Consider the following 21,749-nt stretch of genomic DNA (forward strand, 5'->3'; position numbering starts at 1 on the left):
TGCAGTAAAGTTTCCTCACACAGCCCACAAAGCCTACAGATATGGATGTACGTCGTTACAATGCATGATTTTACAACGCATGCCTTTACGACGCAACTTTTACAATGCAAGTCGTTACAACGACTTGAGTTGGGGGGCGCTGGATAGTGAATAGTTTAATTTACTATTCCAACTCCAGTCCCTGTGGATAGTAGGGAAGGTGTTGGATAGTAAATTAAAACTATTCCCTATCCTAGAGCGCCCTCCAGCGCAAGTCGTTGTAATGACTTGCATTGTAATGGTTGCGTCGTAAAGGTACTGCGTTGTAAAAGTTGCGTTGTAAACGCTGTTCCCCCAAATATTCGATGACCATCTATGCTCCCATTTTGGGGTTCCATCTTTAGTTGGATATATGCCAAACCTTAATAACATACATTTCTTTTTGATCAAGGGTTTTAAATGAAAAAGCAAATAAGATTGGACTAACATGTTATTAAAGGAGTTAGCTATAGACCAGAAATGTTTTTTTTCCTCAATTCATCTTTATCCATTATTTCTGACAGCAGAGCAACGGTTAAATTAATTGATTTTTTATAAACCATTTTACTCTTCACATCATCTAATAAGTTTGGGCATTCAAAATTAAATAGACACTTAGATAGATAATTCTGCCAGCTTCTTAAATATTCGCCCTTCAAAATCTCACGCCAGCACACATTTGCTAATGTACCTTCATCCTCTCAAGATAGTGCCAATAAGGTTTTTAAAAATGTTGCTTGACAGACCAAAAACTGTTTCCTTAAACCATATTCCAGTCTTAAATTAGCACGAGAAATCTGTCTAGGAATCCTGAAAACTGATTTTTACGTCCTTACTTCTATGTCATCAAGCAGTTTCGCATCCTTGCCCCGAAAGATTATTGAACCGTAGTCCAAGGATGGGATAAGCTTTGCTCTCATGACCTTCAGCAAATGATGGTAATTGGGGCATAATAGCTTATCTCTCAGTTTTCTAAAGGCAAAGGCAAGTGAAGTACTTTTAGCCTCTAAATTTTTAAAATGCTGCCTAAATGTCAATCCATCGTCAAATTTGATTTCCAAATATTTATACGTTTTTACACAATCTATAGTCAAACCGTTAATATTCCAATCCTTTTCCAGTTTGCCTTTCCCTATTGTCATTATTTTCATTTTTTTTTAATTGATTGTTAAACCATTTTGAGTAACATATATATTAAAGGAATTTATTAATCTTTTAACCCTATAACAGATTGGCTAAGTAAAATGGTGTCATCTGCATACTGTAAGTATTTAATTTCTTTACCCATCACAAAAGGGGAGTGTGAGATAACGTCATTAAAATGGGCTGGGAGATCAGACATAAATAAATTTAAAAAGGCAAGGAGCGAGGACACATCCTTGTTTCAAGCCGACATTAGTGTCAATATTTACAACAAAGGGTGGTGAGGGACAGAGTCTCTGAATTAAGCAGAAAGCTCTCACCCAGTCAAGAGATCAGGGCTAGATCCAACACCGTTTTTTAGCTCACTGCACCATCCCAGTTTCAGAACCTGGCTGTATGCAAATTAGTCTGTTCCTGTCCCAGTGCATGATGGGAACAGGGCAAACCAAACTACAAAAGCCAATTCTTACACTGGGAAGGAAACAAGCTCCCGGGGACCGGTTTCTGGCATTACAGCCGTCTTCGGCCCGGTTTGCTTGAATCCTGATGGTGCAATGAGCAAGGGTCTCACATCTGAGAATACCCTTCCACGCTTAGGGTGGACAAAAATATTTACAACAAGGGGTGGCGAGGGACAGAGTCTCTGAATTAAGCAGAAAGCTCTCACCCAGTCAAGAGATCAGGGCTAGATCCAACACCGTTTTTTAGCTCACTGCACCATCCCAGTTTCAGAACCTGGCTGTATGCAAATTAGTCTGTTCCTGTCCCAGTGCATGATGGGAACAGGGCAAACCAAACTACAAAAGCCAATTCTTACACTGGGAAGGAAACAAGCTCCCGGGGACCGGTTTCTGGCATTACAGCCGTCTTCGGCCCGGTTTGCTTGAATCCTGATGGTGCAATGAGCAAGGGTCTCACATCTGAGAATACCCTTCCACGCTTAGGGTGGACAAAAATATTTACAACAAGGGGTGGTGAGGGACAGAGTCTCTGAATTAAGCAGAAAGCTCTCACCCAGTCAAGAGATCAGGGCTAGATCCAACACCGTTTTTTAGCTCACTGCACCATCCCAGTTTCAGAACCTGGCTGTATGCAAATTAGTCTGTTCCTGTCCCAGTGCATGATGGGAACAGGGCAAACCAAACTACAAAAGCCAATTCTTACACTGGGAAGGAAACAAGCTCCCGGGGACCGGATTCTGGCATTACAGCCGTCTTCGGCCCGGTTTGCTTGAATCCTGATGGTGCAATGAGCAAGGGTCTCACATCTGAGAATACCCTTCCACGCTTAGGGTGGACAAAAATATTTACAACAAGGGGTGGTGAGGGACAGAGTCTCTGAATTAAGCAGAAAGCTCTCACCCAGTCAAGAGATCAGGGCTAGATCCAACACCGTTTTTTAGCTCACTGCACCATCCCAGTTTCAGAACCTGGCTGTATGCAAATTAGTCTGTTCCTGTCCCAGTGCATGATGGGAACAGGGCAAACCAAACTACAAAAGCCAATTCTTACACTGGGAAGGAAACAAGCTCCCGGGGACCGGTTTCTGGCATTACAGCCGTCTTCGGCCCGGTTTGCTTGAATCCTGATGGTGCAATGAGCAAGGGTCTCACATCTGAGAATACCCTTCCACGCTTAGGGTGGACAAAAATATTTACAACAAGGGGTGGTGAGGGACAGAGTCTCTGAATTAAGCAGAAAGCTCTCACCCAGTCAAGAGACCAGGGCTAGATCCAACACCGTTTTTTAGCTCACTGCACCATCCCAGTTTCAGAACCTGGCTGTATGCAAATTAGTCTGTTCCTGTCCCAGTGCATGATGGGAACAGGGCAAACCAAACTACAAAAGCCAATTCTTACACTGGGAAGGAAACAAGCATGATGCACTGGGCCAGGGACAGACTGATTTGCATATAGCCAGGTTCTGAGCTGGGATGGGGCAGTGAGATAAATAACGGTGATGGATCAAGCCCTGATTTTTGGACTGGGTAAGAGTGGTCTGCTCAATTCAGACACTCTGTTCATCACCACCCCCTTTTGTAAATCGATTTTGGCCACTATAGGTGTGGCAGGGTATACTCAGACATGAGTCCCTTTCTCACTGCTCCATCAGGATTCAAGCAAGCCGGGCCGAAGACGGCTGAAATGCCAGAAACCGGTCCCCGGTAGCTTGTCTCCTTTCTGGTAAAGAATTGGCTTGGTAGTTTAGTCTGCCCTGTTCCCATGATGCACTGGGCCAGGGACAGACTGATTTGCATATAGCCAGGTTCTGAGCTGGGATGGGGCAGTGAGATAAATACCGGTGATGGATCAAGCCCTGATCTTTGGACTGGGTAAGAGTGGTCTGCTCAATTCAGACACTCTGTTCATCACCACCCCCTTTTGTAAATCGATTTTGGCCACTATAGGTGTGGCAGGGTATACTCAGACATGAGTCCCTTTCTCACTGCTCCATCAGGATTCTAGCAAGCCGGGCCGAAGACGGCTGAAATGCCAGAAACCGGTCCCCGGTAGCTTGTCTCCTTTCTGGTAAAGAATTGGCTTGGTAGTTTAGTCTGCCCTGTTCCCATGATGCACTGGGCCAGGGACAGACTGATTTGCATATAGCCAGGTTCTGAGCTGGGATGGGGCAGTGAGATAAATAACGGTGATGGATCAAGCCCTGATCTTTGGACTGGGTAAGAGTGGTCTGCTCAATTCAGACACTCTGTTCATCACCACCCCCTTTTGTAAATCGATTTTGGCCACTATAGGTGTGGCAGGGTATACTCAGACATGAGTCCCTTTCTCACTGCTCCATCAGGATTCAAGCAAGCCGGGCCGAAGACGGCTGAAATGCCAGAAACCGGTCCCCGGTAGCTTGTCTCCTTTCTGGTAAAGAATTGGCTTGGTAGTTTAGTCTGCCCTGTTCCCATGATGCACTGGGCCAGGGACAGACTGATTTGCATATAGCCAGGTTCTGAGCTGGGATGGGGCAGTGAGATAAATAACGGTGATGGATCAAGCCCTGATCTTTGGACTGGGTAAGAGTGGTCTGCTCAATTCAGACACTCTGTTCATCACCACCCCCTTTTGTAAATCGATTTTGGCCACTATAGGTGTGGCAGGGTATACTCAGACATGAGTCCCTTTCTCACTGCTCCATCAGGATTCAAGCAAGCCGGGCCGAAGACGGCTGAAATGCCAGAATCCGGTCCCCGGTAGCTTGTCTCCTTTCTGGTAAAGAATTGGCTTGGTAGTTTAGTCTGCCCTGTTCCCATGATGCACTGGGCCAGGGACAGACTGATTTGCATATAGCCAGGTTCTGAGCTGGGATGGGGCAGTGAGATAAATAATGGTGATGGATCAAGCCCTGATCTTTGGACTGGGTAAGAGTGGTCTGCTCAATTCAGACACTCTGTTCATCACCACCCCCTTTTGTAAATCGATTTTGGCCACTATAGGTGTGGCAGGGTATACTCAGACATGAGTCCCTTTCTCACTGCTCCATCAGGATTCAAGCAAGCCGGGCCGAAGACGGCTGAAATGCCAGAAACCGGTCCCCGGTAGCTTGTCTCCTTTCTGGTAAAGAATTGGCTTGGTAGTTTAGTCTGCCCTGTTCCCAGGATGCACTGGGCCAGGGACAGACTGATTTGCATATAGCCAGGTTCTGAGCTGGGATGGGGCAGTGAGATAAATAACGGTGATGGATCAAGCCCTGATCTTTGGACTGGGTAAGAGTGGTCTGCTCAATTCAGACACTCTGTTCATCACCACCCCCTTTTGTAAATCGATTTTGGCCACTATAGGTGTGGCAGGGTATACTCAGACATGAGTCCCTTTCTCACTGCTCCATCAGGATTCAAGCAAGCCGGGCCGAAGACGGCTGAAATGCCAGAAACCGGTCCCCGGTAGTTTGTCTCCTTTCTGGTAAAGAATTGGCTTGGTAGTTTAGTCTGCCCTGTTCCCATGATGCACTGGGCCAGGGACAGACTGATTTGCATATAGCCAGGTTCTGAGCTGGGATGGGGCAGTGAGATAAATAACGGTGATGGATCAAGCCCTGATCTTTGGACTGGGTAAGAGTGGTCTGCTCAATTCAGACACTCTGTTCATCACCACCCTCTTTTGTAAATCGACATTAGTGTCAAGGCGACGGGTAGTGTGTCTGCCGTCGCCAATTTTGATCTGTACCCAAGTATTGAAGTATAATAATTTGATCATTTTTAAAAGTGTGTCTGATATACCCCAATTGATTAACTTCATCCAAAGAATGTTTCTGGGTACAGAATCAAAAGCGGCTTTTAAGTCAATGAAACAGATGTACAATTTTAGTTTCCTACATTTTGCTCTTTCGTCTAATAATGTCAGTAAAATCAAATTAGTGAGAGTTGATTCACCCTTTCTAAACCCAGTTGGAAAATTGGAATCAGTTCTTCTCTTAGTGCCCAAGACTCCAATTTATCTAACAGACAACTTGCAAATATTTTTGCATCTACATCTGTAAGAGTTATTAGGCGATAATTTGCAGGGTTGTCCTTGGGGTCCACTTTTATAAATTGACTGAATGATGCTTCACTGCCATGATTCCGGAAAACAACCGGCTTTAAGAATATCATTAAAAAGGAGCGATAATAACTCTGGCCAATTCGTTATTTTAGCTTGAAAGATGGCATTGGAGATTCCATTGGGGCCAGGTGCTCCATTAGATCTGATCTTGCTTAAGACTTTTTTAACTTTTTCAACCGACCATGGCTCAATATCAAGGTAGCATAGTGAATCACTGACACTAGAGAGAAGACACCCTTCTACTGGCTCCAATTGGCAATGATGTTGATAACGTTCAGCATCATCGCACTTTGAGCCTTGAGAAGCTGTTTTCAAATTATTAAAAAAATGTATCCAACTAAATTAATCGATGTTGGCACTATTACTTCTAAAATGACAATTTTCTAAATTATTAATAATGCCCCAAAATTATCGCGAGTCCTTGGACTTGCATGCAAAATGTACTTTAGACCAAGTCTCTTCATGGTACGCTTGTTTAGGTCTCTAATTTTAAGTGACATTGAAAAATAAGAAGTCCTTTTTGCTTTTCTATACAGTGATCTTATTGTTTTATTAAGAGTTCTTTTCAAGTACAATAAAGGATGGGAAAATCACCCTGGGTTCTTCGGGTTCAAAATAATACCCCCAGAGGGTTCCTGTTTAGAAAATGTATCCAAAAGAGAATCACATAGGGAGGACCAAAGAGCAACCCTCAAATTCCCTTTGGAATTAACAGCTTGAACTCCAAGAATTAGATGAGAAAGGAACTCCAAAATATCTTTCTCATTTTTATTGCTCCATATCAGCCTTTTAAGATTAAAAGTGGCTGGGGCAATTCTTAGTGTTCTGGCTTCTGGCAAATGATCAAAAGGGAAATTAAAAGAAATAACTTGGGGATTGTGATCGCTCTCAATCCTTGGAACTACCTCAACTTTGGACTAAATCAGAAAGTTTATCTGACAATATTGTATAGTCAATTATAGAAGAGCTACCGGTGTTGTTAAATGTTGGTATATGCTCTCTATCATGCATAATCTTTAGATTATATTTAATAAACTCACAGTTAGACCATTGAGCTAGAAGTTCTGATTGAATTTCCTGCTTTTTATACAATACAAAATGAGCATTAAAATCCCCAGAAATGATCATCTGTGAACCCATATGATCATAGTATAGCACTTTCACCATTTCCCATAACTGAATAAGTTGTAATGATCTAACCTTTTTTTTCGAACTCAAATAAACATTTAAACAAATTAGCGATTGTCTAACAATGAATTTAACGCACTGTATCCATGTGACCTGAAGGTCAATCTCAAAATGTTCAATATCAAGACTTAAAGAAACATATATAGAGAGACCACCATTTGGCCGACCAAGAACGGCCTCCCTAGACGCCACATTCAAGTATTCAAAATAGCCAATCAGTGGTTCGCTACATATATTCCATGTTTCTTGCAAAAATAGCATATCAAAAGTTTTTTAAAAGCCTACAACATTTACATCTTCAATAAGTGATTTAAAACCATTCATATTCCAAGAACAACGTTTAAAAGAAGTTGGTGCATTATCTAGAGTACCCCAACATCAATCTATCTTTACTGAATTTATTCTTGTTAATGTTGAAGGTAGCTAACTCCAATCTTCAACAGACTCAGTGACTATCTTTAATTCCTCACATACTCCTGAACCTGGCTTGCAGCTCCTGATTTTAATGCCGATGATGGACCTGAGGCGCCTTTCAAGACTCTAACTTGATCTGCCTTAATTAATTTTAGGCAATTCTTTTTTAAAGTTTGAGCAGTTGCACTCCTTCCCTTGGTTGTTTGCGCTTGTGTACCAACTTAAACGGTGAGATGCGTGCGAGCAGAAACCGTGTCAAGCCTCTTCACGGTTTGAATGTGAAACAAGTCTGATGGGGCACATCACTCCTGTGCCCGTCTGTTGCACTGCCATTGGGGAAATCATTCCTGTATGTGACTTTACTTGAATAGTCATTTTTTTCTGGTTATCTTACTTAATCCAACATTTTTTCCACATATCTTACTTAATTACATCACAGCGGAGACATGATGTTGTTGCATTGAATTGTTTATTCATCATTTTCAAGTATCGAACGTTGCCATAGGCTTCTACGAGGGCATGTGAGGACAAACATATTTCAATACTGCTTAAATGACGTCAACATTCTCCCAATGCATTTCAAATAAAAAATTCTTCGTCAGGGGATTAACTGAAAATGAAGTAAAAGAAACAGATAAGCTGGCTGCTCGAGAATTCTGTGTAACTCAAACTGATAACTTTAAATCAACCCTCAACCCTACTCAGATCAAACCTTCGAGTGAGTAACATCCCAAGGCTCTCCCTCCGTGCTCAAAACCCTCCCCTCTCCCGAGTTGAAAATCGGTATTTAGCGCAATGCGTGTAGTACGGCTTAGCTCACACCCTGCTAAACAATTCCCATTAAACTCTAAACCACCCTTCTCGCATTTACCTTTTCAGCGCCGCACCCGGCGGCATGACCTCATTTCACTCCCTCCGTGGCAGGCATTCTAGAAGTATTACCCTCCCGCTCACTACGTTTTAAACGAGAAAAGACTCACACCTGTGAGCGATATGGCTACAAGTCTCCACCCCTACTTGTAGTTTGTACGTGCCGTATGGAGAAAAACTCAATCTCCCATAGTACCCTTCATCGATCTAAGAAGGTGAACTCACAGAAACTAAGTAAAACAAAACCTACTCATGAAATCATCCTGAACTTAAAAAGCATGTGGAAAATATGTGAACATAAATATCACTGGTGAGCATAGAAAAGAAACATTTCAAAAGAAAGCAAACTGTTCGAGTAGCAAAGTTCAACTGTCCCCATGTGTCAGTATTGTTCATAATCGTAATTGTGTCATTTCTTCAGTCTCCGCAATGACGTCTCCTTTTGAAAGTCTTAAACTTGAATCTTTGGGGTGCAGGCTCTGAGGCGATAATGTTGCAAAGCAATTCTTTTTTAAAGTTTGAGCAATTGCACTCCTTCCCTTGGTTGTTTGCGCTTGTGTACCAACTTAAACGGTGAGATGCGTGCGAGCAGAAACCGTGTCAAGCCTCTTCACGGTTTGAATGTGAAACAAGTCTGATGGGGCACATCACTCCTGTGCCCGTCTGTCGCACTGCCATTGGGGAAATCATTCCTGTATGTGACTTTACTTGAATAGTCAATTTTTTCTGGTTATCTTACTTAATCCAAAATTCTTTCCACATATCTTACTTAAGTACATCACAGCGGAGACATGATGTTGTTGCATTGAATTGTTTATTCATCATTTTCAAATACCGAACGTTGCCATAGGCTTCTACAAGGGCATGTGAGGACAAACATATTTCAATACTGCTTAAATGACGTCAACATTCTCCCAATGCATTTCGAATTAAAAATTCTTCGTCAGGGGATTAACTGAAAATGAAGTAAAAGAAACAGATAAGCTGGCTGCTCGAGAATTCTTTGTAACTCAAACTGATAACTTTAAATCAACCCTCAACCCTACTCAGATCAAACATTCAAGTGATTAACATCCCAAGGCTCTCCCTCCGTGCTCAATACCCTCCCCTCTCCCGAGTGATCAAAATCGTTCAAATCCTTGCTTTTCTGCTGAAGACCCAGCTTGGCACCACTACCATCCCTCAGGAGCTGCTACCACACGAAGCAGCTCGCAACTTGCTCAGTTTACACAGTTCACAGTTCAATGTGCAGATACACAACAGTTACACAACTGAATCTCCTCATTGGCTTGCAGTTCCAGGGACCCCCTCTACCACTTGCTCCTGATGCAACGATGACCCAGAACTGCCACCACTCAATGGTAAAGCACAGTGACTCCACGCCCCAACCTCAGCTCTCGCTTCTCTTGATCACTGTGGGACGCCACGAGTAGTCAGAACTTTTTGTCAGAACTTTTTGCAGCCTTTACCAATGCCTTTCCCCTTTTACGTCTGTCCAAACACCTCCTTACTGCATCACTTCAGCAGCGTTACCACAGTTCTGCTTAGTTTTCATTACTCGGCACTACGCAGTTTTGAGGGCCTCACCAACCTCCTGCCAATCACCTCACGATTGCTCACCGAAGCCACAGAAGCCACAGAAGCCACAGAAGCCACCTCACACTGCCTGAGGCCTTTGCGGGAACTTACTTGGTAATAGGCAATAGGCAATAATCAGCAGTTGTGGTCACTCTGTGTTTGGTAGCAATTTCCACCGGCAGCTGCCCGTCCCTTGACGAAACCGGCTCTCTGCCTGCCTTCCAATACACCGAGGCTCACTGCCTGATGCTCTGTGTTTTTTGGGTAGTTTTCAACAAATTTGTTTTTTTCTCAGAGAACTGCTCTGGCGGCTCCCGCGACTCCTCGCGGCTCTCCACTGGCTCACAGCCTTGTCTTCCGCTGTTTTTCGGTCAAATTTCAGCGTTTTTTTTTCCGTGTTGATTTTTCGCCACTCCCGCGTCTCCACACGCCTCCCGCGGCTCTCGCACTCGCTTGCTTTGCCCAGCACAGGATAACCCGGAACAGGAAATCGTAGTACTCCACACCACAAATGGTTACTCAATAACAGTAACGACTAATAACTCTATTGTCCCTAATGCCAACCCAATGTTGTAGAAAATGACTCTCACCTGTTATTCTTTTGCCCAGCATACATCATGCCTGGGAAAAGATGGATGAAATCGATTTTCTTGAATCTGGGAATGAGGTCACAATCAGGAGCTATTACGATTTTTTTAATGAACACATCCCTGAAAATAGTTTTTAGTGTAAGCCGATATTTATTTGCTGTTAATCTAATATGCAAGGGAAAAGGCTTGAAATTATAAATCAGTTGCTGCTGCTAATATTTTAAGAGGATTTTAATATTATATACTTTTTGAGTATGTATAAGCACTTTCTTGCCCTTGCACATTACTAACTTCTGCCTTGATCCAACATCATCTAAATGATAGGAAAGTATACAACAGCATTAGTACTATAATTTAATTATAACTTTTACAATTGTTGTAGCCGTTATTTATTCATTAACTCATCTACTCCTCCTAAAACAAACTATGAGAATACTGACTATCATTGGAAGAATATGGGTGCAGATTTATTGTTTTAAATTTTATGTATGTATGGACAATATAAACTTGTATCTTTAATGGGTTTTTAAACCAATTAACGACTATTGAATTGAATTTAAATGAATTAAATTGAGAGGCGAGAGTAAAGGTAGGCACAAGGAGAGAAGCCACAGACAGGGACATAGAGTGAAAGCACAGACATGTACCTGGAGGGAAGGCGTTAATTGACATATAGAATGAAGGCACACAACTTACACAGAAAAAAAGGATGGACAGGTACACCAAAAGAAAGCATGGACAGGTACATAGAAAGAAGGTTTGGACAGGTGCATACAATAATTGCACAGACACTCACATAGAAAAAAATCCCCAACAGGCAGGCAAATACGGTGAAAGAATGTACAGGTATATGCAGTGCATGCATGGATAATATTGGTGAAAGAAAGAAGGCACATGCAATGAATGCACAGACATTCACATAGAAAGCACAGGCAGGTAGCCGTATGGAAGAAAGGCATGGGCAGGTAAACACTCATACACCCATACAATTACTGATACATCCACTGAGAGACACATTGAAGCACTCACATTCCCACTCCCAGGCCCCCACAGGCACTCACACACCCCCTAACATGGCTACATACACATACATAGAGCCACTTATACACAGTCATACACCCACATATAAAAAGTTATAGCCAGTCTCACATCTACTCACAGACTCATGCAGCCACTTATATACACATTCACACACACATACTTATATACCCACACAACCACTCACACACCTATACAGCTATTCACACACCCACTCACAAACCTTTACAAGCACTCATACACCCACTCACCAACCTATAAAGTCACTCATGCACCTACTCTCAATGGTTACAGGTTACAGTTGGGAAACAAAATATAAAAGACCCTAGAAATTTAGGAAACAATCTAAAAGTTAGAGGGTTTGTTATTGGTAGGAAATAACATTAAAACATCATAGAAATTCACTTAAAAAGTCAAAGGTTAGAGGGATGTTATAGTTAGGAAATAGAATAAAACTAACTGTAGCAATTCACTGAAAAAAAATGTTACAGGGCCGTTATAGTTAGGAAATAGAATTTAAAAAACTTAGAAATTCACTTTAAAAACCAATGGTTACAGGGACGTTATAGTTAGGCTCAGTTTTCACTTGTAGAAAACCATTGAACTTCATCAGTTACAGTTACCTCAACTAAGTATAACTTATGCCCCCTCAATGTACCACCTATGACCTCACATTATATCACTCATGACATGGTCAGTGACATCGCTGATGACATCATCCACAGAAAAACTCACACACTCACTCACATCCCCCTAATACATCTCATACACTTACTTCCACTTCCACGTAACCACTTACATACCCATTCTCAGATCTATACAAGCAATTACGTAGCCACTCACATCTACCCATGCAAAATTAGAATTGTTACAGGATGTTTATTGTTAGGGTTATACTTACTTTTCTAGCTAGATGCCAGTGTTTGAAGCTGGATTTGTTTCTCTCTCCTGGTCTCAGTGGTGCATGTGGACACATCAGAAGGCAATGGACCACTGATGACAACATTTTGGACGGCTGTTTTTATAAGTTGTTAGAGGGTGTGCAATAATTTGCAATCGACTATATGTTTTATTCCTTGAAATAAACCATGACTAAATGTATAATTGTTTTGTTTGTGGGATAACGTTTTCAACCTTCTTCACAGTATGCAACAGCTATCTTGGTTAGGGACAAGCGAGGTTACATACGCTGAATGAAAGAAAGATAATCAATTAATCAAAAACTTTATTTGGCCTAATACAAACCATAAAACCACTTAATAAAAATGTAAAGAATAAATAATATTTCCATAAAATATGCACAATCCAGCAAACAGGTTGCCAAAAATAAAATAAACTGCAAAAGTACATTCATTGTAACTTGCAAAATTCATCTCTAGTACCAGTTAAAAAAATGCCAGACAAAAGCAAATTGATTTTTGCTGAGAAGAGGGCCAGCCAATAAATTTCCTCTTTCCCAGTAATACTTCTGTGTTTTTCCACAGAGATAATAAATCTATAAATATTGGCACATACCTCAGCAGTTTGTAACAACTGTAGATATTCCATGGCCTCTTTATATTTCCTGATATTTAGTGCCACAATGCAGGTTTTAATATACAAATTCTTCGATCCTTGTATAATTTACAGAAAAAGTCATATGTATTTTGAATTGGTGAATAGTTAGATCACATCACATGGACACAGTATCAGATGTTTATCAGTGTATACATTGGATGGATAGGTCACCAAACATGTGCCACATCAAGTTTAAAGCTTAACAAATAAAATCTTTGTTGGCTGGTCGTTTTCGGCAAAGATTGCTCAATACTTGCAGTTGTACATAATGGAAGGTATGACACCACCATCATCTTCCTCAATTCACCTTCTTGCCTCATGGCACTATGAACTCTAGCCAATCATTTTTAAGTATTAATCTCTCTGAATGGGTAATACCAGTTGGATTAGCTTGCAACTCCTTTTTAATATATGCCGGCCATTTGATTTTAATAGCTTCTGCGAGGTTCATGCAGTCAGTAATGGCTTGTTGTGTTAATACTGCCTCTGGCCTAGACCAAACTGAAAGCCAAATTATACTGTGTGCTATCCTCATGGAATCTCCCTTGTGGCGTAATCCTAGTTCCTCATGTACTATCGGAAAGGGGACACTGCATGGAAGTGATAATAGTCTTTGTAGGAATTTATATTTAATAGTTTGGAGCTGTGTATGATCTGTGTATCCCCACACCCCTGTGCCATATATGGCAATTGGTACAGGTCTAGGTTTATTGATGGTAGTGATAGTATCTAGGGGCATGGAACCTGGCTTCACAGAGAATTTGAACAGGGAGGTTATGGATTGTTCAAATTGAGTTGTTCTCACCATTCCCAAGAGTTTCCAGGTGCTTGAGCTGTTGAATGGGAACCCTAATTAAGTGAATGTGGAGACACACTTAAGGGCCTTACGATCAATATGAAACAGAGTTATTCTACTCTGAGGTCGGCCACAGACCATGGCAAAGGATTTGGTTTTTTTTGTGGAGAGGCCTAAATTGGACATAAAAGCTACAAAGGAGTTTAAACGTTTCTGACAGCCCCTCACAGTTCTTGCCATTAGCACAAAGTCATCTGGGTATAACAACACTGTTGTACAGTGCTTAGCTCTCTTCTTAGGCTGGCACTCTAGATCGTTGTGGGGGTTCCTGGTTCTGGAGTTCTCATGTGCCTTGTTGGCAGTTGGAGCTCTGGTCAGATGGGGGATGGTCCTACTTGCTCTGTGCTGCATTAAAGCTGATTTCTACAAGTACTTACCTGTTGGACCTCGTTTGTACTTACTACATTTGGCGACTTGGACTGGCGATATAGCATCTGGCCACAGCTTTGCTATTTGGTTCTGCAGCTGAAGAAGGATTACAGAGGAGTAGCGTTTCCATTGCCTTACGAACCCTTTGCGGCGAGCAGTGTGGAGTTAATCCTCTTACCGAGAGGGTAATTGCGGTATCTGAAGAATTTTATGAAGATTTAATTTCCTGGCATCGTCGTTGTCGAGGAGGGTGACGTCAGCCTAAGGATCACCTCGGCAACCTCTTTAATGACTTCGCAGTGGAAGTGACGTCAACATTGTCTCCCAGGTAACGTGTGAGCTGGGGAGTTCTTTTGGTAACCTAGCAACTACTGAAACGCACTGCTGAACCGCATTCTGTGCGCGTCTGACTACGTTGCAGCCCTGAGGTCAGACGTGTGACCGAGCTGACGTAAGACGCAAACGGCCATCTTGGGTGATTTGCACATCGGCTGTCAGAGGTCGCCTAGGAGACACGACTCACCGGAAACTTCACCGTTTCGGATAGGAGCTGCGTGGAGCTTCGGAGGAAATTGGATATCACATTTGGAGGTGACCGATATTTAATAAGTAAGCGTTTGTGTTTTAAGCTGCTTTTGAAAAAGAAAAGACATTTCTTTTTAACTCCATTTTTAACTCCATACATCAAACTTAAGAGCTACTACATTGTGGTGTGACTAAAACCAAAGTGCTTTTTGTCTTATTAAACTCACCTGACTTTCGTGACTGGGATACACTGGTGTAATGGCGCAACCAGTCAATGTTGCTCTTCCGCCACAATTTTTTGAGTGACCCAGGGAATCCGTCTACGGCATGGGAGGATTGGATAGTTATGTTCAATAACTACATTGAGGCCCTGGATGGGGAAGATTTTTCACCTAAGAGGAAAAAAGCTCTTTTGATGACTACATTAGGGAAGGAAGGACAGCGTCTGTTTAAATTTTTACCGCAAGTATTACCTTCTGGGTCACAGGCTCAATGGATGAGTTTAAAGAAGCAGTAACAAGACTGGAAACTAGATTTGGAAAAGAAGAAAATCTTGTCTTGCAAAGATATAAGTTTTACAAGAATAAGCAATTGGAAGATGAGAGCATTGACGATTTTGTCGCAGGCTTACGCGAACTATCTGTGAAGTGCAACTTTGGTCAAATGGCTGATGGACTAATTAGAGATCAACTAATTATTCAGGCAAACAATAGGAAGGTCCAAGAACGATTGTGGGCAGCAAAGAACCCGACTTTGAAAGTAGCTATAGAATTAGCTAAAGTTGTGGAAGAAAGTGAAAAATGCATGAGAGTTACAGAAGAGTGGGTTAGAACCAAGGGTTGCAGAAGTTTCTAATAAGGTGGTGAATAGTGACAATAGTGATGGGGAGGCGGCGGCTGTTGCTATTGTCAGGAAAAAGGGTTATATTCTCCAAAAGAAGAATGTGCAACAGCAACCTAATAGTAAGAGTTGTTCAAAAATGTGCTCGAAGTGCGGGAGTTATTCGCATACATCAGATGCTAAGTTCTGTTTTGCGAATAATAAGGAGTGCTTACGATGTGGAAAGATGGGGCACTTTGCCAAGATGTGCAAAAATAAAAATAACTCGAGGGTAACAGTGGTCAGCGAGTATGGTGAACTGAAACGTGATGTGAATAAGATTTTGGTTCTGTGCGATACAGTATGCTCTTGTGGGGAACGTAGAGGGAGAATTCCAAAGGCAGATTTTACGATTGATGGGAAGTCTGTCAATTTGATGGTTGACACAGGCTCAAAGTGGACCATTATCCCAGTATCCTTGATGAGGAGTGTGTGGGGTGAAAGGATTTTAAAAGAGTGTGACATTTTTCCGTCTGGCTATCAAGGTGAGAAAATTGATCTCTTGGGCTACTTTGAGGGTAAGATTGAATTTAGAAATAAGTCAGCATCTGGTAAAGTGTACATCTCAATTGATGGGCCAGCCATTTTGGGACGTCATCATCAGTATGATTTGCATATAGTAGTTAATCCTAGGGCTGATGATCCGGTTTTAATTGTTGACAGTTCTTCTTTGAATGAGATTCTAGAGCGATTCAAAAATGTTTTTAGGGATCAGTTGGGGGAACTTGTAGGTTACTCTCATCATATAATCCTCAAGGAAGGTAGTTGTCCTGTCAAGCATAAGGTGAGGAGGGTCCCTTTTGCTTTGCGGAAAGAGGTTAAGGCTACTTTGGAAGAATTGCTTCAAGGGGGCATCATCGAACCTGTTGAAGTGTCCCCATGGGTTTCACCAGTTGTAATTTCGCAGAAACCAGACAATAAAATTAGATTTTGTGTGGACTTGCGTTCACTGAGTAAATGTGTGGTAGCTGATGTGTTTCCACTACCAAATATTGGTGAGCTGGTGTCGACACTTAAGGGGGCCAAGTTTTTCAGTAAATTAGATCTAAAGCATGCTTACCATCAAATCTGTTTAGATAATGATTCAAAGCATTTGACTGCTTTCATCACTAGTGAAGGGACTTTCCAGTTCATGAGATTACCGTTTGGGCTTGTCTCAGCAGCCAGTGTGTTCCAGAGATTAGTTTCTGAGGTTTTCAAGGGTTTAGACAAGGTGTTATATTTTCAAGATGACATCTTGATCTATGGAGATTCTCTAGAGGAGCACAATAGGATTCTGCAGAGTGTGTTACAAAGAGTGGATGATGCTGGTCTTACTTTGAGGAAGGAGAAGTGTGCGTTCCTTCTGAGGGAGATAGAATATTTATTCTTTTGTCTGTCTGAGGAGGGTATTAAGCCTAAGAAGAACTTGTTAGAGGCCATTGAATTGGCTCCCTCCCCTGTTGACAAAGATCAACTTCGGTCCTTCATGGGTTTGATTGAATTTTATTCGAAATTTGTGAGAGATTTCTCAGCTAAGACTGCTCCCTTGAGGTACTTATTGAAAAAAGGTGTTAAATTTAATTGGACTGTTGAGCATGAGTCTTGTTTCGGTATGATTAAAGGAGAACTTAAGTCTGCTAACGTTCTTACCCCTTTTGATACTGGTCGTTCCTCTGTCTTGATGGTTGATGCGAGTGGGGTAGGACTGGGTGCGGTGCTTTTGCAAAAGCACGGAGGGGAGGAGAAGACTATCGCTTTTGCGTCCAGGCCCTTGTCTGTCTCAGAATCAAATTACTCAGTCATAGAGCGTGAGGCTCTTGCAGCTGCTTGGGGCACGAGTTACTTTAGGACCTACTTGTGGGGGTACAAGTTTGTTCTTCGTACTGACCATAAACCACTTCTCAATGTTTTAGCTCCTGGTGGTACTGGGAAGGGGTCTCCCAGGTTGGCGAGATTGGCCTCTCGTCTACAAGACTACCAATATGAGATTGAGTTTGTTCACAGCTGGAAGAACATTCAGGCAGATTGCTTGTCTCGCCTTCCTGTACGATCTGGTGAGTGTTGCGATTCTTCTAGTGCTGTCTTGGATGACTTTGCGGTTGCTGTAGTAGTAGATGATGTTTTGTTTTTGGGAGGTGGTTCCTTTTCTCGTGATGAGTGGTCGAAGGGTATGGAGGAGGATCAGGTTTTAAGGGCAGTTATTAATCTTGTCTCAAAGGGGGCAAGAAGGGAAAGCACTGTTGAGCCTAAGGTCAAACCCTTTTTGAGGGTTTTGGATGAACTTTCCTTGGAAGGGAAGGATGTGTTGATGCGAGGTGATCGCTTTATTCCTCCAAGTTCACTGAGAAGTGGAATTCTCGGTTTGGCTCATGAGGGCCATTTGGGTCAGAGTCTCACCCAGCGTCGTTTTAAAGAGAACTTTTGGTGGCCTACTGTTGATAGCGATGCTGTGGATTGCGTGGTGAGGTGTAGTTTTTGCAAAGAGGGGGAGAAGCGTTTAAAAGTCGTGGGGTCTCACTCACCACAGAAAATTGGGTTTGAGAATTTACCTTGGCACAGTGTCTGCTTAGATTTCATAGGCCCTATGAGTGAGTTACCTATGAATCAACATTTTGCCATTGTTGTTATTGATTGTTACTCGAAGTGGCTTTGTGTGCAGTTTGTGAAGGAGATTAACACCGATACCACTATTAATTTCCTGAAGGGTGTCTTTTTGAATGAGGGATATCCGTCTGTCCTTATCTCTGATAATGGCACTCAATTGACGTCGTTGAAGATGGCTTCATTTGTACGTGAGTGTGGCATCAAACATCAGAAGACAAGCCTTTACAATCCGCAAGGGAATGGTCTCTGCGAGAGGGTGAATCGTCATGTGAAGGGGGTGATTCAAATGTTTGTGGAAGGTGGTTGTTTTTCGCATGAGCGTGTGCAAGAGCTTGTGTGGGCTTACCGGTCAACACCTCATAAGAATGGAGAAAAATCTCCTTTTGAATTAATGCGTGGGCGTGCACCAGTATCAAGATTGACTCCTGCTTGGTTAAGGTGTTTGGATGAGGAGTCTTTACCTTCTGGTGATGATTCTTTACCTATTTCTGTGGGTGATCTAGTTAAAGTAAAGCCGGGTAGGTGTGCTAAGGGTCTTAGCAAATTTAGGGGTCCCTTTAGAGTCAAGAAACTTTTCCACATTTTGTTGTTTTGGACAATGGGGAAAGTTGGAATTATAGGAGGGTGGCTCTATATCAAAGAAAGAAGGATGTTTCTTCTGATGGGTTGGTGGAAGGTGGTTCTGGGAGGTGTAATGGGTACTTGTTAACTTCTTGTGGTGGTGATGCTTCCACTTCCTTGTATGTGCATGGTGGTTCTTCGATTGATTCTATCCCGGTTGATACTGTCCCTACTTCTTCTTCTTCCTCCTCATTTGAGGCTAGGTTGAGGAGTCCTCGTTCTCGGCGTCTACCCACTTATCTGGATGACTATGTACATTGATCTTGTTGTTTATTTATTTTATTTTTGTTTTCTTTTCCTTGTTAAGGGGGGAAGATATGTTGTACAGTGCTTAGCTCTCTTCTTAGGCTGGCACTCTAGATCGTTGTGGGGGTTCCTGGTTCTGGAGTTCTCATGTGCCATGTTGGCAGTTGGAGCTCTGGTCAGATGGGGGATGGTCCTACTTGCTCTGTGCTGCATTAAAGCTGATTTCTACAAGTACTTACCTGTTAGACCTCGTTTGTACTTACTACAAACACGAAGCTGACGGGACCCCATTCTAGGAGGATTTGCCTCTGCTTCAACCAAAATCTCATTTAGATAATAAATGTGGCTGCTTAAAGGGAAGAGGGCCAGCACACATCCATGTCTGACCCATTTCTTATTTTTATATCAGGGATACACTCTCCGTTGGGGCCATACCTCATGCTACTTTCTACATCTGCCTACAGTAAGGAAAGATGGTGAATAGTTTTAGGATTGGCACCTCTGTCTTGAAATATATTCCATAGCCTCCCCCGGACAATGTTGTCGAAAGCTGTACTGAAGTCCATGAATGCCAGGAACAGGCAACTCTGTTTGACAGCCACATATTTGCTGATAGTTAAATGCAGATATAGGCAGCCCCTTCCAAATCCATTTTGTGCAGTTGGTAACATTTGCTTCTCATTTTCACATGTTTCAAGGTGATCCAACAGCAGCTTCATCAGCACCTTAGTTTGGTCACTCCTCTCCCCTTTTTAAAAATTAGTACAATGATTGCCCTAGACCAAGATTTGGGGGGGAACAACACACTACACTTCGTAACACTTTATCCAATATTCAGGCCCATAATGCTGGATTATCTTTAAATCGATCAACTGGGATCCCATCCAGTCCTGGTGCTTTATTGCTGGGGCATCTTTTCAGGGCAGAGGCGATGTTCCCAAGGGAGACTTTGAATTCCTCTTCAGCCTCTAAATTTTGCACTTCCTTTATTATATTATATTCAGCATGTTCCTGCTCACTAATATATCTTATAATTTTGTACAATGCTCAACCTGAAGATGTTCAGGGATGGTCATGTGCTAGTAGGGCTATTTGGAAAGAAATGGGCGTTGACATCCTTCCAAAATTGCAACATATTGTTCGATGCATAAGAAATCGCCAGCTACTCCCAGGCTCCCCTTCTGAGCTCCTCTTTCCTTAATTTGACAGCTTCTTTATAAGACTTCCTACACGTCCTTATTTCGGTCACAACCCTAGCAGAAGGGGTTGTTTAAGGGAGCTAAGTGCTTGGTTGCATGCCTTATCGAACCACTTTTTTGTCTTGGGATTTAATAACAATTAGATGTTAGTAATAATTGCGCAGACACATTTTTACAGATATCATCAAAAGCCCCAATGAATGAATGAATGAATGAATGAGGTAGAATTTATAGAGCGCCTGCTTACCCGAGGGCATCCCAGCGCTAATAGTAATGCAGATACCAGGTCCAAAATATATCAGGGGAAAAGGAGAGTTTTAGCTGCTTACAAAAGTTCATATAGTTTAATTGTGACAGAGTGTGCAGAGTGAGGTAGTTTCAGGTCTTGGCAACATTGTATGAAAAAAGGCGACCTTCACTTCTTGTTCGTTTGATTTTTAGGACTGTCGCCAGATGTTTACTTTTGGATTTTAAAGCTCTTTTGGGCTGGTATGGATAAATCATAGCGCAAATCATTGGGGATCCTTCTCCAGAAAGTACTTTATGTGCAATGCACATAGCCTTAAACTGGATTTCTCTCCTGGATTTGGAGCCAATGCAGAGAGGCAAGAGCAGGTTGGGCTGAGAGACATTTAGGGATATTTAGGAGCAGCCGAGCTGCACAGTTTTGTACTGTCTGTAAAATTCTGGTTGTAGAAAGTGGGGCTCCTAAATATAGAGCATTGGCATAATCAGGCAGTGACAAAATCAGTGCTTGAACTAGCAGCCTTCTGGCCATGAAAGGTAGTAAGGGAAGGATCTTCCTGATCATCCTCAGAAGGCCATAGCAGGTGGCCGCTACTTTCCGAGCATGTTCCTTGAAATCAAGGTTACAGTCAAGCCACACCCTTAGGCTCTTGATGTGCTTTTTCAGGACACCATACTACCTTGGCCATCTGATTCTCCAAATGTTGGGTTGAGAAGACCTGTGAAACAACATTTCTCCATTTATGGCATATCCTCAATATTTTACATACCTTATTGTTGGCCATCAAAGGGAGCTCAAGGGCAAGGCCTGACACAAGTGGATTGTGGTCACTCAAGTGACTCCCTAAAATCTGGAACTGGCACGCTTTCACAACCCATACTTTGGGAATGACAGTAAAATCAATCCAATACCCCTTTCGTCTACCTGTGGATGTTACCTGTTTTAGAGTCTCCTTATCAGCAAAATCACGAGCACAGCTTAACCGCGGCTGGTGTCGGAGCGGTTCTGTCACCAGCATGCGGCCGCCGCGCGGCCGCCGCGCCCTGTTAGAGCTGCGGCGGAATAGCCGCCACAGCGAAAGGGTTAATTTGCATTTAAGAACATTCACCGATAGGAAATTATAATGTATGCTAAACATTAGCGTGGTAGTGGTATAAGTTGTAAATGTATGCGTGGTAATGGTACTCAAAATGTACCTATATGTATGTTGTTGGGAATTACATGCGCTGTAGTAGTATATGCTTGATGAACAATGCTGGTAAACGCATACCTGGTAGCG

The sequence above is a fragment of the Lissotriton vulgaris genome, chromosome 5 (assembly GCF_964263255.1).
Source record: "Lissotriton vulgaris chromosome 5, aLisVul1.2, whole genome shotgun sequence".
NCBI lineage: Eukaryota > Metazoa > Chordata > Amphibia > Caudata > Salamandridae > Lissotriton > Lissotriton vulgaris.